The 17,833-nt window shown below is 40.6% G+C and overlaps 1 protein-coding gene across 3 annotated transcripts in view; it reads left to right on the forward strand.

Annotated features, from left to right (window-relative positions):
- ARL15 (ARF like GTPase 15) overlaps positions 1-17,833 on the forward strand; it is a 387,266-nt gene that overhangs the window by 349,805 nt on the left and 19,628 nt on the right. The gene's annotated exons all lie outside the window — the stretch shown is intronic.

Raw genomic sequence — 17,833 nt, forward strand, 5'->3', positions numbered from 1 at the left:
AAACAGTAGTATTGCGATTTTCAGTATGCTTATTTTTTCCTAGCAGCCATCAAGTGATGAAAAGAGCACTCCCAGTTATCATGACTTCTCTTTGACCTATAAAAGAAACATACATTGAAGTATGTGCTTTTCTCAAATGACTACAGTCACCAATACTTTACATAACTCTTAACTTCTCAGGGTAAGGCATTGAACTTCAAAATACTCCCATTGAAGGAAAAATAATATTTACCCTTACTTCCTCCCTCTGTCCCTCTTCTCTTCTGTCTAACCAATCACCATACTTTTATGTATTCATTTTTTTTTAATATATTCCCTATCTGGAATACTTATCTAAACAAAGAGTGAGATGGCTCTCTTAAATGAGACTAAGAGAATTGCTGCCCTTTTAACTTCATTAAAAACTTTAAAGATTATCTTTTGGGGGATTCTCTATATGGAAGAATGAAATTTCAGAAACAAAATCTCAGTGCTTTTGCTAAAGTATGAATACGTGGGCCCCATACAAACTGGCAAATCCATTAACCTTACAGTGGACATCTCAGCATTCGTGGGTGTTTGGATGACACCATTTTTACAGTAGGATGTCATTTCATTCTGAAAGTAGAGTGGGTATTGGTGAAAGCAGTGAGTCTTGCGTGGTACAAATGCAGGGGTGTGAGAGGCTAAGACAGTCCAAGAGCTTTGTATAAACTCTCTGAGCATTATATGATTTTCTTTTTGAACCAATCATCAGGCATCCACTTTGTGGAATAACAAGGTCCTTGTGATTTTTTTTTTTTTTCAACTTAGCCAATAAGTATATGCACATACTTGCAGATGGAGGCAGGGAGGAGAATGTTCAAGTAGATATCAGTGATAATTTGTAGAATTAGGGTAACCAGCTCCATCTGTTTGTAAAAGCCCTCAAAGTTGAGTCTCAATTTATGCCTCACACTTATAAAGGGTATTTGGCAAAGCCTCTTCTTCTCTTTAACCTGAAGTGATCTGCTGGGTTTAATCCTTTATTTATCCACACTTCATAGTGAAGTTTGGAAAACTGAAAGTACAAAGAAGACTGTGAGGAGCAGAGGGATCCTTATTAGAAAAGATCATGGCCAAAAGAGTGTCACTGATGTTCCACCAAAATGCTACATCAACATTGCAATTAAAAAAAAAAAAGTAATCCAAATGCTGATCCTAAACTACTGCCCTCATTTAATATTTAAACTACTTACAAAACCATAAATCAACCCCATCTCCTGAAACATTTCTGGCATTCAGAGTCCTCTGTTTGAATCTTAGCTATGAACAAAGACCCCTCTCAAATCCTGCTTCCTTCAGGAAGACTCAGGTAATGTTAGCCACCATCAGTCTGTCTCTGGCTGCAAGTGGGAGTGAAGGTCAGGGATTCCGCTGATGTTTATGCAGTGTCACCTGCATGCCAGGCACTGCGTTATATGCTTGACTTGCAGCCTCTACGTGGTCCACAAAAGAACTGTTAGAGCTACATGCTGTTATTGTCCCAACTGAAGCTCAGGTTGCTCAAGAGAAGCGCCCATCATCATGTAAAGGATAAAACCGAAGTGGAGATCACTACCATGAAGACTGCCTGAGTTGCCACCACCATCATTGAGATCATACATTTTTTTTGTTCTTGGTGATGCTCAGTCTTCACTTCACTACACTTGGTACCCACATCCTCTGTAGTTACATAATTTTTCTTCCAAGCTCCGATAACAACCAAGACTCTAAGCTCCTTGTCCATGCCTTCCTTCAAGGAGAAGAACATAGTCCTAGACACATAGCGCAGGCATGATCAATGCTTTAAGGGATGCACTGAATCAAAATAGAAAATACCAGAGATTAGAGAAGGAAATTTGATGAGTTAGGAAAAGTTCATGCAAATGGCTTAAAGATGTGATTTCAGAGAAGGTGAATTAGGGCCAAGGGCAGGTGCTTAAACAGGAAGTAACAGAGTCAAATGAATACCCACTTATGATGAAGAGTTTTTAGCTGAAGGAAGAAAACAAAAGGCAGCACGTGTGTACATGTGTGTGTCTGTCTGTCAGTCTGCCTGCCTGCCTGCCTGCCTGGCTATCTACTATGATTTGGCCAAGAATGGGTAGGATGGAGCTGGGCAGGAATGGGCTAGACAGGCAGTATAGGAAAGTCCAGGCTCCTTACTTGAGAAGCATAGAGTGGGCTGGGGATATAGCTCAGCTGGTAGAGTGCTTGCCTTGCATGCACAAGGCCCTGAGTCCAATCCCCAGCACCGCAAAAAGAAAAAAAACAAAAAAAAAAGAGAAGCATAGAGCTAATGAAGTTTCAAGAGAAAGAAATCTGAGTTCAGTCTCTGCCAGGTCAAGTTCCTATTGTGCCTTCACTGCAAGTCAGGAGAGTAGTGATTAAATGAAGGGTAGCAATGGTTCCATGAATGTACTTAGTGCCACATATCACCTGAAAAAGAGTTAAAATGATAAATTTTATGTTATGTGCATTTTACCACAGTAAACAAAATTAAGTGGATAAAGAGATACCGAGGTTGGGAAGACAAATATTTAAATTTATTTATTCTTATAACCAATTTACAGTGTGACGGAATAGTTCATCACATGAGGTCATTACCTTGAAGCTTGCTGTATTCTGGATTTCCCTGACCCATGGAACATGGAAATCTGTCACATAGGTCTGCATGGGATAGTATCTCCTAGTGAACTGCAGTGGAGGGAGAAAAGGACATTAGTAAGGAGAGAAAGAATGTTTCTCGTGAAGCTAGGTGTGCTCCATTTCTGCAGAACCTGTTCTGTCAAGGTAGATGTTGGTTTCAGCTGAGTTGTGATTTTGATAGATACAGAACAATTTGAGAAAGAAGGGGAAGCTAGTCGTTTGTTTGTATCCGGTCTGTTCCTTTCCCTTCTTCTACGGACTGCATTGCCCAGGCTCCATGCCACCCACCAGGTGATGCCACAGGCCAAAGACTGCCTGGTTGATGTCCAGAGCTGAGGAGAGGGGCAGGAGTACTTACAGGAAGCAGCCTCCGAGTGGGAGTCAAGGGGGAGAAGCAGTGTGGAGTTAGTAGAAAGACAGTCATCAGTATCAGGAGTCTAGCTCTTGCCCTGAACCTTCGCAGCTGACCCTGGGTTTAGTCATTTTACCCATCTGGGTCCAGGTCTCCTGAGCTGTAAAGTGAGAGGGTTGAAATAGATGATTTGTAAGTCCCCTTCTGGCTCTAAAATTCTGACTCTAAGAATATCTTTTCCATATCAGCTCTTTGGAAGGAATCTTATTTTCAATTCATCTAAACAGTTTTAAAATGCTGTTTAGAATAATTAAAGTAACACTAAGAAAGGCTTGAAGAGTAATCAACCAAATTGTGAATATCTCCCATAATGTCGTTTGTGTGACAATCTGGTAAAATTTTTTAAGCTAATAAAAGTAAGAGACAAATACCAAATGAATGCTTTTTAAGAAATCTAAGGAGACGGGATGGCAGCTTTCCAAATGCTGCAAAAGCTCTCAGTCTGCTCCTCCCAGCTGTTCCTCCTCAAGGTGCTCCTGGGCCTTAGGAAATCCGACACAATGTCAGACAAATACCTTTCTCCCGACACTTTTATTACCTCCTTTTCCTGAAAGTCATAATCTAACACCAGGAAGAGCACTCGTAGTCATGTCTCATTTATCTCCAGTGCTCGGCTTTCTAATTGAAATTTTTAATTCAGTCATTTTCAGATACAAGATCTTAAGCTTTAGGTGCCAATGTTTAGCTCTCTTTTAATTTTACCTGGTCTGAAAGATAATCTGTTTAAAAAATACTATTTAAAAAAGAAATCTTGAAGAGGTTTTTTGGATAGCACAAGATTTTTATCTCGACCTGCATAAGAATATACAGAAATGAAAGAATGTCTCACTCTAGGTCACTATTAAATGAGCTCTTTAAGTAAATCATCCTTACTTGAGAAAGCTTTGTCATTTGACAGCTTCCAGGATGTATAATTCATCTTCAGCACTCAGAGATCATTTTACCAAGTAGCCTTCCACAAGAGTGGAGGCAGGGACCAGCCGGCCCCTGAGAAGCAGCTGTATCATATTTTATGCAGATGTAAAGTTTTATGGTCTTCACAACCAGATCACAAACACAAACTTGTGTTTAAAGTTGGGAGATGTGAGGATCTTTTTCCTTTTTCCAGGTGTGGGAGGTGCTGGTTTGTTTGTTTTGAGCTACTTGAGTTTTTATCTGACTCTTGACTAGTTGTGGTCAAAAAGACCAGAACCTGAATGAAGAAGTGAGGACTCTCTCCAAGACGTATCTGGCCCCAAGTCACCTATCTCCTCACGAGACTTTATTAATGACTATGCCCATCTCCAAAAACCTGCCTTTTCCCTCATTCTTCAAAATAACAGCAGGTTTAATTTAGACCATTTGTATTTACTTTATAATTTCCCAGAACATTCTCTGTATACACTGGGCATTCAATAAAGGTCAGTCAGCCAGTCTGCAACATTTATTGAGCGCTGCTCTACTTGAAATGCTTGTAAAAGAAAGTAAAAGTTCTCAAGGGAGTAGACAGTTTGCAGCTTGTTTTTTCTTGTGTTTCTGGTTCAGGATCTATACAGCACAACTGTCAGCACAGACAGCAGAGTGACTGTCCTTTTCCTATGTAGCTGGCATTCACAAGTCTGATTTTCCTTCTGTTGTTCTAGATCAAGGCAGTATTTTTTCAGTATGCATGACTGTATGTAGCACTTGTTAAAATAATGAAGTATTGGCCCATATATTTGAGGGCCACCCTGTTTATATGACTTCCCTGGTCCTTCTCCCAGAACCTCTGAGCTGCCCCACAATTCCACAATGAAAGGGGTAATTCTTGTTGTAGTAGAGAACCTTTAGAACCATGCTTTAACTCTTTCAGTATCATCCATTCTGACCAGTTAGTGTCCGCTCCATACTCCTTCTTTAGTATGTTGCTTTTGGTATTATCTTCAGAAAGCTAGGGACCTCCAAGAATGACTCTTCCAAGTTATAAGGGGGGGGGGGGTGTGGGGAGGGAAGGAGTAAGGAAGGAAGGAAGGAAGGAAGGGAGGGAGGGAGGGAGGGAGAGAGAGAGGAAGGGAGGGAGGGAGGGGAGGGGAGTGGAAGGGAAGGGAAGGGGCAGGGAGGGGAGAGGAGAGAGAGGAAGCAAGGAATGAAGGGAAAAAAGGACTTTCAAGGATTAAATGAACTAGTGTAGAGCAAGAATCTTTCAGGTGATGTATGAGATTCTTCTTTCTCCTAGCCCTGGGGCAGAGGCCCAAATCTGAACCATGTTTGCATCCTTGCTGCCGAACACAGGCAAAAGGACAGTTAAATGTTAATTGGACTAAACAGAGCTGTGTATAGATTTAGACTTAAAGAAGGAAAGACTGAAATTTGGAGAAGGCCATGCCAGAAACTCAAACCAGAGGCTCATCAGAAGACTAGGCCTTTCTCATTACAAAGCAGCTGGCTGGTAAGGACCAGTAACCAAATGGTGCTTCTCTACAAATTAGGTAAAACAGGAAGTACTTTGGTGAACAGACAGTGATGGATTTACTTTGTTTTACAGGGTGTATTAATGTGCAGTCCTTATGTGTGCATAAAAATGAATTCTTGGACTGAATTATACATTTTTTAAAAAGGAAATCTGAGTAACACGGTGTTGACAAGCAGTGTGGTGCCACATACTGGTTTTCAGACTGCTTGTTCCTGGAAACCCCACCCTTGCTTCAACCAGAGAAGTCCTGCTTTTAATCTATTACATGCATTCATCTGTCACTCCCTGAGTGAATCACAGAAATTAGCCTGTGTTAATTTTTACTATTATCTATTATCATGAGTGGTAAAACAAATATTTCTCTTACTGAAGTGTAAGCTCAGAGTTCAAACTGGAAGCGTCCACTGTGTGGGTTGGTGCGTTGTTATGCTTACCAAGCTGTAGGCTGCCCTGGGTTAAAGCATAGTTACAGTTAGATGGACCTCCGGCTGGATGTCAAGTTTATTACCTGTTTGCTTTGCCCTTGGACAATAACTTACCTCTCTGAGCCTCCATTCCAATGTGAATGCAAAGGCAGGTGATAATGTACTACCTGATAGTTGTAATGAGAACTATGGATCTATGTTATCGTAACAGAAGTTGTACAGTCTGTGATCTTACTGGCTTGCCATATGAATCACATTGCGGTCCAGTGGGGGTCAGCAGGGGCACTCTCTGCTCCTGGTAGTTACTTAAGGATCCTGATACCTTCCATCTTGTTCTACTTTCCTCTAGGACTTTGGGGCCTGCTTTATTCAACTACTCAGAAAAAAGAGACAACGAGGACAGTGCACACACAAAGGGGATGTCACATAAGCTTCATGTGGAGCAGACCTGGAAATGCTGCAATCATTTATGCCCCCTTTCCCAGAACTTAAGTCACCTAACCACACTTAACCGTGGCAGAGGCTATGAAGTATAGGGGTAGCTTCTTGCCCTGGAAGAAAAGGACACAGAAGTCTTTGTGTACTAGCATTTTCTGCTAAGGCTCATACCAAAAGTGCTGATCATGAAGAAAGTTGGCAAGCATTATTATTTTTTTTTCCACAAATTCCAGGAGCACCCAGGGAACACCACCATGATGCTCATCATTTTGGCAGATACTTAGGGACTGTGTCAATTAGCCTGAACCCTTAGAAACATTTGCTTTACATCCAAGAGCCATTTTGCACAAAACTATAAGATCATAAATTTTGAAAGCCAAGAAAGTACTGGAAAGAAGGGAGGGAAGAAAGATTGGGGACTTTGACTTGAGATTTTTATCTTAATTTTTTTTCCCCTGAGAATAAAACAAGTTGAAAAACCAAATAGGAAAAAAAAAAAAAAAAATAGAGTCTTTAGAACTAGAAGACCCAGATCTAATCCCAGCTTCCTTTTAAGAATGTACACATTTTATTCCTAACAGTAGTACCAATATCTGAGCACCTACAGTCACATGCTAAAGACACTATTTATATGTGCAGCCTATTTGCACCAAAACCCTTAAAGGACAGCTATTACTTCCCTATTTAAAAAATTAGGAAACTAAAGACATTAACAGACACGTTCAAGATTGTGTGGTTAGAAGATGGCAGGACGGTTATCTTTCTAGATCGAGGAACAAAGCATTGGAACAAAGGTGCTAATTCAAACACCAGTTTTACCAGTTGCTGTGAGCAATCAGTGGAATGATCCAAACAAGTGGTATTCCAGAGCCCAACATGGCCATGGGTGCCCAGTAAACATTAGGTCCCTTTGCTTCTCCTTCTGCCCTCCCTGATGTCATCCCATAGGAATACCCCATGCCTGTGCCTGCCACAGGCCTTTGATCTTGGAGTCATAGCTGTTTATTCAAAGTGCACACACATGCATGCTGCTGGAATCCTTCCTGCTTTTCCTCTCCCACCCTACTTTATTTCCCTGAGACACTACTTTCTTTCCCCTTATCATTGTCAGTAGCACGCATTAAGTTATCTTTTTTCTCCTCAAAAGGAAGGTAAACATGTTCAGACTGCACCCGGCGCCCCACAGGAGTGTGAGATCTCTTGGCAGGGGCACAGATGTGTTTGCAGCAGTAGATTCTACTGTGAATACCTAAGGTTCTGCAAACCATTCCACATTCATTTCAGTGGCTTTCCTAATTCTTACCAAGTTCAGCAGATTGGGTGGGGGTGGGTGCCTCTGCTACTCACTCCTCAGTCTATTGGATGACACCTTTGGCACACACCTCTTAGACTTACAGGGTAGTACTTGAAGTTGTTAAAGAAAACTGTATGGCTGCTGATCTTTGCAATATGGTTCCTGTTTTCACAGAGACTGGCAGTGATGTGTAACAAAAGCCTTGACAGGGAAGTGTGATGAGGGGCGAATCATGTCCTGTACGGCTGCCCAGGGAATGTGCATCCACACCTGGTGCTTCAGAGATAAACCTTGGATATTTTCCTTCCCAATTGAGGACAAAACCAACAGAGGAAATAAAAAGTCCAGTAGAAATCCAGAAGCTATGAAGTCAATTGTACATTTACCTGTACTAATTTAACTGTTATTAGATCACAGATTGGTGTTCATGCTTTTAAAGTTTAAAGGACTTTCAGAAGGATTTTTTTTTTTTTACTGTCAACCTCACTAAATCACACCTCCCACCTTTGCATAGGTTCTATTATGTTCCTCAAATAAAATATACATATATATATTTCAAAATCTCATCTGCTTGGTATCCTTGATGTTTTTCCAGATACTCAGATCCTTTGATTTCATTTGCTGTGAATGAGATTTTATCTTAAATTTTTTTCCCTGAGAATAAAACAAGTTGAAAAACCAAAAAAAAAAAAAAAAAAAAAAAAAAAAAATCAGAGTCTTTACAACTAGAAGACCCAGATCTAATCCCAGTTTCCTTTTAAGAACTTACACATTTTATTCCTAACAGTAGTACCAATATCATATGCATGTCTGTGAACTGTGATGCTGTGTCTTTACAGCCAGATCTTAAGAGCCTCCTATTTATTAGTATCCAGTCCTGTTTGTTTCTAAAAGCCTTACTCTCGACTTTGATAATTGTTGAAATTCTAGTGGTCCAGAAACCTTCTTCTTCCCATGCTTCCCATGTTCCCCCAAATCTGAATCACTCTCATTATCACATTTATGTAAATATTTTTATATATTACCCACTTGCCAGATACCTTTAAAATGTCTGGTTTTTCTAACTCAGTTTTATATATTCCCCTTCTCTCGGCAACTTCTCTGCATTATTCCTTAATTCATTAGTAGTTATACACTTGGGTGTCTAGTTTTCTTGGCTGTGATACAGATTGAAGCCTCAGCTATCTCGTGGCCATATGTTCTTATTGCATATGCCATGTGATTTCTAAGAATGAGAAATTCAGAGCCTCTTTGGAGTCTCAGTTCAAGATTGATAGCTCAGAATAGGCAATATGTGTAAGCACAGTGCTGTCTCATGTCTGTTTACCAAAAGCATTTTGAGGAATTTAGCTTTAGTTTTGATGGCCAGTTCACTCCTGGCAGACTCGTAAAATAAGGAGCAAAAAGGCTTCCTTCCCTCCTCTGGTAAAGGAGTCTGATAAATGAGGGATTAGGGAATGTTAAATCCTTCTAGATGCCAGGCAAAGAATATCAGAGAAGTTTAATCATAGCTGCTCTTCTCAAGCCAGAGGCTTGAAGAGCACTGAGTTCTGGATCAATAAGGATTTGAGGAAATACATTGGTAGCATTTTTTAAAAGAGATTTGTTCCTTGGTGTGTAGTTCCTGGGATGGGAATGAGCAATAGGGTGATTTTTTAAAATTTGTATGTTCTGTGAAAGCCGAAACTTTAGATGTTGTGTGTTTGGTTAGTGCTCAGAGTATGCACAGATGCCTAACAAACACTGATGTTAATGTCCTTGGAACATTCTTAGTCTGAGCTTCCATTTCTCAAGAATGAAGTCCTTGTCTAAAAGGTGTCTGTATCTTATCTCTACCAGGGTCCCATACAGGGCCAGCCGATGGAGTAATTCTCCAGCAAATCTTCTATGTCCAAATTCCTGAGAGAATTTTTTGATGATTCAATCTATTGGTATGTTCCACTAATCTTCATATCTGAAGTGATATCAGAGACACACTTAATGAGTTGCAGCTCTCAAATAAGTTGCTACAATTGGACCTAAAAGGCTTTTCTCAGGCAAGTCCAGATATCCACTTTCCCTTATCTCCTTACTTTCAGGGGCTTCTAGAGAACAAATGGCTGGTCCTTTTCCAAAGAAACAGATTCTCCTATCTGATGCTTTTGTTCCCCAGGAAGAAAAGAAAATAAAATCTGTTGTCTTCCCCTAGGAGATCCAATTCGGAGCAAACTGAAGCTTTGTGCCTTTCTTTGTAGCTGGGCTCCTTCATATAAATACGAATAGGGTGATCACTGAAAATCAGAGGTTTGGGTTAGAGGTAAGCCATGTCTTTGATATGCAGAACAAAGTGAAATGGTAAAACATGGGCTGTTGGCCTGCTTGAAGAGTTTCCTAAATGACCTATCAGGTCTTAATTTGCTCCATGTCTTGGCTTGTGCCTCCTTGTGATGTTAAGAGCCTTTGGGAGAAATTATATTGGATTTTTATCAATTGTCTAGTCTCTTCCTTGTTCCATGCAAGATTCTCTGTGCCTTTATTTCTCTAGTAGAATATGCTAGGTTAGCCATGGATTTGCTGGGCAGGCTTAGTACTCCTGGTTTAAAAGATGTAACACCTGTCATAGTTAAAACTTTCTTTTAAAAAAATTGAATATTCTGTGTTCTGGAACCTAAATTTCCTTTTCGCTTTGTTTTGCGTTTTGACTCTTCACGTGGATACAGCCAGGTTGAGTTTAATATATTCTCCTAATTAAATCTGTCCTGGATGTTTTATGAGCAAATTTCAGGATTTCTACTTTCAAATAGAAGCCAAATTGGGATGCAGTTGGCGAATTATTTTAAGTCTCCTGGCAAGTCAAAAGTCAACTTGAGAGTATCTTTCTTACTTGGTGCACAGTAATTCACAATATGTATATTGCCCTGGTTAAAATTGTTCTTCATGAATCATTAAAAATTTCTTCTTTTTACTTTCTTTTTTTTTTTTTTTTTTTTTTTTTTTTTTTTTCAGGGAATCCAGGACCTCACATGTGCTAGGCAAGTGCTCCACCACTGAACTATTACCACTGAACTATGTCCCCAGCCACACTTTTTCAATGTTTTATAACTAAAGTGAAGAGTAGTGTGGCAGCCAGAATAGGAGGAATCCCTTATTGGTTGGGTCATAAAAGTAGGAGCTTTAAGAAGCAGATATTCTCTGCAAAATAATGTAAATATTGTTTAAATGGTTTACTACTAGACTTGAGAACTAGATACATCGTCGTTTATAAATCTTATGAACTCCCTAGACAGGTAAATCTCAGGCCTCAAGGGCTTCCACTGCCCTTTTGGCCTAGCACACGGGCAGCACACCTTATTGTGATGAGTCCTTTTTTGGTCGGTGTCCTGCAGGTTCTTTGAGGACTGTATTCATCCTTATTTGCTTTTCTGTTCTATACCACAGTGCCTGGCATGTAATAAAGCAACCAAATAATAGAAACTGTAAATAATCCCACCTGTCCTGTTTTAAGAAGTATTTGTGGGCCTCCTTCCTGTAGTTTGGTTTGGTCAGCTCTGTGCTCCAGCATCTCTGCTCAGAGCAAGGACAAGAGAGAAGAAGGGACTGACGTCCCTTTGGCTTTTCTTAGTAGTAGTTCCTTCAGTTCCGCGTAGTGTGCACTCACTGGGTACCTTCCCCCGCTACCACTCTTGAGCCCTGAGCTCTGCTTCTAGTGTGAGGTTTGTCGGGGTCTGGAAAGGGCTTGTCTTGTGCAAAGTTCTCTGAGCTCTACGAGCTGTCTTCATCCCAGAAAATTCACGCCCTAGCAGGGGAGGCGGAGAATGCATGAATGAACATGTATTCTTGTAAAGGCTGGGTGAGTGAGCACTCAGTTCTTAGGGTAAGAGAGATCAAGGAAAACAAGAGAGGTGGAAAGGAAGGGGAAGTGAGGTGCCTGGGTGAAACAGCTGGATAAGTGGCAGTAGTGAGATGTGAAAATGAATACATGATTTATTTGGGGAGACAGCAAGCACTTTGAGGCATAGATTCAAGTCGCATTAGGGCTTAAGTTGTTTAGTTCAGAGGCATTTTTTTCTTAAGGTTTGCCACCTGATCTAGATTGTGAATCTTGGCCACAGGGACTATGCTTATGCCGTCCCTTCTTTGCATCCCCTACAGGCTTTCCTTAGAGAAGATCAAGAATGTTGGTCGATTTAAAAGTTAATGAACTCAGTGGAACTGTACTGTGTGTGTGTTCCTATTTCTCTCCCATTCCTTGTCCTGTCCACCCACTGATGTACATGAATAATGAAAACACTCAAAGAGGGGAAGAGAAGAAGAAAAGTTCACATTCAGTGTAAACCCTCAGGTCTGTGACTTCATGGGGGGTGATTTTACATATATCTCCACTTCTAAATGGCATGAATACTTGCAGCAATACAGGATAAGCACAACTGGAGTGATACACCCAGGAGATCACAAGATAAGAGAAGGAAAAATCTCTCCTCTAGCTATTGTGATTAAAGATTGAGAAGTGGCATTTGAGGCGGGTCTTAAGCAGAGATAACATTTTAAGAGCTGTGGTAGTAGGAAAGGGAAAGTGCCAGGCACTATTCTAAACACTTTATATATCCTAATTTATTTGAACCCCCACAATGAACCCTGTGAGGTAGGTATTATTATAATTATTATTACCCCCTGTTTCCAAATTAAGAAACCAAGGGTTAGAACGATAAGGCACCTACCCAAAGTCAAAAGACTAGTAAGTGGTAAAGTGAGAATTTGAACATAGGTATTTTGGGCTCCAGTCCCACGATACAGTGATATTGAACTACCCCAAGTGAAGACAGGGCAGGCGCACTAGGGCCTTGAGCAGAGAGCTCATATGTGGGAAGCGCAAAATGGGTTTAAGGAGTGACAACCTGGTTTGCTAGAAAGTTAAGGACAAGGACTTCTATGGGAGAGGACCACTTATTTGGAATTCTGGACCTCCCGCACACCTTCCCTGCGTCACCTCCTTGTGCTTCACACCATTTTCTAACACACCAGGCGGCATTTTATGTATTTTTCACAGGTGTCATCAGTTTCTCTCCTCTAGAATGTAAGTGACCAAAAGTGTGGAATTACTGTTTTCTTCACTGTTGCGTTTTTAGTTTCCAGAAGAGGATCTGCACGTGATGATTACGTGTTGAATGAATGGATGGATAGGTTGAGTCCACATTACCAGGGGTTCCACAGCAGTCTCCCCACCTTGGCCTCTGAGAGACCCCAGGTCATGGGGAGCCACCAGAAAGCCTGGGTGGTGTCACCGTGTTCACATGTCGGTATATTCAGTGCTGCCCTTTGGAGGAGGGGTTGCTGCAGAGACTGTAGTGACTTATGAAAAGGATTCCTGTGGTCCAGAGTGCTTGGTCCTACTGGGAATGCTCTCAGTGGATTAATTTTTAAGGGACTTTTCAAGTCACCGAAATTGGTCTTGTCCTTGCCCCAGTATGGATTTCTGAAGTCCCACACCATTGTATTTCATTTCCTGTTGTTGTCACTGCTCTTTCATTGAGACCCACTTCTCCACTGTCAGCATGCGCCATGCCGACAGGCGCGCAGCTCTGTGCCTGGCTGTGAGGCCAGGCCTCCACCACCCGTCCTGCTCCTCTCACTTTGACGTGTTGCTTGCCCTCCCCAAGCTCTGGAAAAGAGAAGAGCTACAGTACTTCCCTCAATGAATTGACCTGAGGATGAACAAGTTATTATATAGGTTTTTAAATCTTAAAAGAGTGCCTGACAGCTAATAAGATACATAGACTTGAAATTCTTAGGACTGCTGGAAGGAATTCTTGGAAAGGAAGGTGAAAAGGGAATAAAGGCAGATTTTATTTATCTCACAGAGTTTGGCCAGAGTCCTTTGGCTAAATATACTTTAACTTTGCTGTTTTTAGATTCCCCTTAGCCACCCTGAAAGATTATTTTGGAGTGTTGTTGGGTTTGATCATGTGGCATTAAAAATGCCAGATGACATCTGATATCTAGGAGATAATAAGAACTGGACAGTATGATTAAAATCCCATCGCCCAAGAACACCCCGGGGGAGCAACCCGTGAAGGTGCTTCCACCTCAGAAGGAGGGAGGGAAGGAATCTGAAGAACGACATTTTAAGCATCATTTGCTTGATACAGTAAAACAGTTGAGCCATCTTAAATTTTGCTCTAATAAATTTGACCTACTGAAGAATTTCTTCTTACTGTGGTATATAAAATCCATTTTTCATTTAACCTCGGTTGAGTTTTCTTATACTGAGACAGTTCTGATAAAATTAAAGTCCGTGCTCCAGGGTAATAACATTGGCAAGCACTTCTAAGAAGCCCCCAAGATGGTAGGAGGGACTCAAGACTGGAGGCTTTGTGTGCAGCCTGGTGTGGTGTTAGGTAACTGTGTCCTACAGAGAGAGAACTGAGTGGGTGTTCAACTCCATGGGGAGATGCTGCTTGACGGTTATCTGTATAATCCACTACTCCTGCCTACAAAAAAGGTAAAGGGACTCCCGTCAAAACAGAATAATGCAAAATTGAAACAGAAGATCAGGACAAAGAAAAAGCAACTATGACAATGCAACCCTGTGGGTGAAATCACTAAACCAGTCAAGTTTCATATTGAACGCCCTGTTTTAGAAAAATGAAAATGGTGATCTGTGCTGCATTTCTCATCGTTGGAAAAAGAGGAAGGAGGGGGAGACATTCTACTATTCTAGCACAATTCTAAAATGAATTTTTCTATGGGGGACATGAATGATCCTAATTATCCACAACCGCATTTTTATAGCAAATGTCATTCTGAACCGCTTGAGTTGGAGTGATTTTTAGAGCCTCAAGCAGACTACACTTGAGCACCATTCAAGGACAGCATTAGACATCCTGTAGAGGAAGATGGATGACATGGTACTCTAAATGATCTTCTCTAAATCTTACTTCTACCAGTAGGGAGTCTGATAAAGAACAGAGAGTAGGAGGTATTACTTCCTGTCCAGGGTCTGGAGTACTGATTGTGGAAAATTCATTGATGAACTTTGCAGCCTATTAAGCAGTGTCTGATTTTCAGTTGCGCTAGTAAAGGATCCTGAGGGTGTTTTTGCGGGTCTGCAATATCACCCACCTTCCGGAAGTAGGCAGACTCTTAGAATTTAAGTAAATGATTATTGACCTAAAACTTAAATCCCTAAAGTGTTTATGTAAGATAAAAATTCGTATTTCTTAACTATGACTAGGAAAAAGTGGCGCTGGCTCTTTGTGTCCCATGAGCAGGTGGCATCTCTAAGAAGGCTGTATTGTTAGCTATTGTCTTCATATTCATACAGCAAGTGTTTTTGAGCTGTGTGAACTGGGTTACCTTTCAGTATGTCTCTGCATGTGGGTTTTTATTTTCTTAAATTCTCTGTGTTCCTGGATATATTCATATGTATATTTTTACTTTATTAGTTTTTTAAAGTACAAAAGTATAAGCACTTATTATCTTAAGTCTAATAATTCAGAGACATAAAAAGTTAATATTTCCCCGCATGTACTCTCCATATCGCCATCCAGTATTAACAGGTTGATGAGATTTCTTCTATACCTCACGCTAAGCCAAATAACTTTTTTTTTTCAGTACAGGGGATTAAAACCACTGAGGTTTACCCTCGGCCCATTTAATTTTTTATTTTGAGACAAGGTCTTGCTGAGTTGCCCACATTGGCCCCAAACTTGGGATCTTCCTACCTCAGCAACCCCACCTCCACCCTCAGTATCTGATTGCAGGCGTACACCACTGTGCCCAGCTTCAGATCACTTTCTTAACTGCTCATATGTATCTAAACTTTAAAGATAATATTGCTGATTTTTAAATGGAGCTATATTTATTTTTGCTGGCAACTGGGAGAAATTTCCTCCTAATTAATTGATTTTTCTATAGTGTGCTGTTTGTTTTGTCTTGAGGGAACATAGGAAAACATGGTTATCACTCCCCAGAATAATTTAAAAGCTAAAGATCCCACCTGCAAACAGAACACTTCTAGTTCTGAACCTGACCAAACTTGACAGGGTATGATAAGTAGGTATTTTTCTGATGATGGCATCTTTCCTCTAATATCAACTTTGGTGTATATAATACAAGTTTAGAGATGCTCATTAATTTGGAGACTGACTCCAGTATCAGATCTAATACATCCTACACAGCCTTCTCAAAAGTCAATACCTGAATCACCTTTTATGGAGTGTCTGTCAAACAAGGAAGTAATCTGCTTCACGGTATTACCTGCTGTGAGTTTCATGAGTGTACAGGAACAGCCTGACCCTAAAGTTGAAGAAAGAAAGTTTAAAAAAACCTGAAGATAGAGATATAACATGATTTTCATGTCTGTGATAATGCCTGACCATGAGAAATCTGAAACAAGTTGAATAACTGCTATAAAAAAAGCTGGACTATTATATATGGAAAAGCTTATATAGCCATGGTGTTTGAGACATTTCTAGAAGCCCAGAATGGCCCAACAATCTCAAACTATTAGGCACAGAGAGTCTTTCCCCTGTTTAAGTTGTTAGGTATTGCTAGTACAAGGAGTGAGGGTACATTACAGGAACTCTACACCAACTTTTTTCCCTTCGCCCATTCTCTCTAGTCTGCTCCCACTCAAGAAAGCCCCGTGCACACTGGCAGGCTTGCACACATGCACACTTTCCAAAATTTTTACTCTTAAACCTGAAGTCCAGTCATAGATATGGGTTATTTGTCAGCAAATAGACATTGTTGTAAGGGACATACGGAAGGCAATTTAAGTATTCCCATTTTGCAGATGGGAGGATAGAGGAATATGGTAGGTATAGGAACACTGGGCAAAGAGTTCCAAGGTGGAGGACCCATTTGGCAGTTAGGTGAAAAGGGAGACCACACCTCTTGTTAGCCTCAGTGAAACAGCGTAAGCATGGCCTTACTTGCCCGGAAACCTGAAGCAACCTGAAGGAAGACGCAGCGGCTTCACCGCATCCAGTTGGTTAATCCCCTTTCTGTCAATCACTTGCTTACAAACTGAATAGACTATAAATTCACGTTTCTGGAGCCACATGGTCAAAATAGCACTTTATATTCAGTGTGAAATTCTTAAAATGAAACCCAGCTGGCAGATGGGAAGGATTGGGGAGGGGGGCATATTGGGTGTGCAAGGGGTTCACGATTTTCCAGAGAGCTTTCTATGCTTTGTGCAGATACAGAAATATTTTTAAACATCTATGATGCAGCACAAATGAATTTCTTAAACCTTAGACTGTAAGAGTCTAATTTATAATATTCCATGAAAACCATTAAGGTAGTTATACAAGTCATTTCATTGAGACTTGCCTGCAAGGATAGAGTAATTTACACATTTGGAAAACTGTTTTCAATTCTTCCATGAGTGCCAGTTAATACATTATGTCTTTCAGCACTTGAAATAATTCCTTGCTTTAATAACCTAATATGTGAGAGCAGGAGAGAAAGAGAAACAGCTCGCTCTGTTCACTTCCATCTCCACCTCACATACAGAATCCCCAGCCATTTTTTTGTGCATCTTTATCTCTTCCATAACCTTCTTCCCCAAGTTGTGTATGAAGTATCTCATGTCTTGGCAACTTAGAGAGTCACTGGACATATCAGAACCAGGCAAACCCCTCTACAGAGCACAGTGCTTTCAGTTACTGATCCAAACCTTGCAACCCTTGGGTCTCACCAGACACCTTTCGGGTTTATCAACTCAGGTCACCCTGCTAACAGTGCCAAAAAGCAATTCAACCTGTAGCCTGGTAACTACCCGCTTGGCATCTGAGACTTCATAGAATAAGCCAGAATTCAAGTATTGCAGCAGCTGTAAGAGATTTCAACTTTCCCATATGTTTTATGAAAAACGTGTGTTACATTTAACTACTAATAAATGTGCAGGTTACATGTGTTGTATGTCTGGATGAGAGACTGGGGTCAAATAAGCAAGAATGTGTTTCTCAAATACCGATTTCTCCAGAGCCACATATTTTCTTCTTTCCATGTGAAAGATTAACTATGAATATGCACTTAAAATTTTTAAAACCTGTTTCAAGAACTCTGAAGTCTAGGTCCCTCATGCTAAATGTGATGAATAAGACAAAGTATCAGGTAATACATTCCCTAAAAATAAAATTGAACACACAGAGGTAAATGTCTCTTTGTACATGATTTTATGTTTTTGTACTATTGAC

The sequence above is a fragment of the Sciurus vulgaris genome (assembly GCF_902686455.1).
Source record: "Sciurus vulgaris genome assembly, chromosome: 6".
Classification (NCBI taxonomy): Eukaryota; Metazoa; Chordata; class Mammalia; order Rodentia; family Sciuridae; genus Sciurus; species Sciurus vulgaris.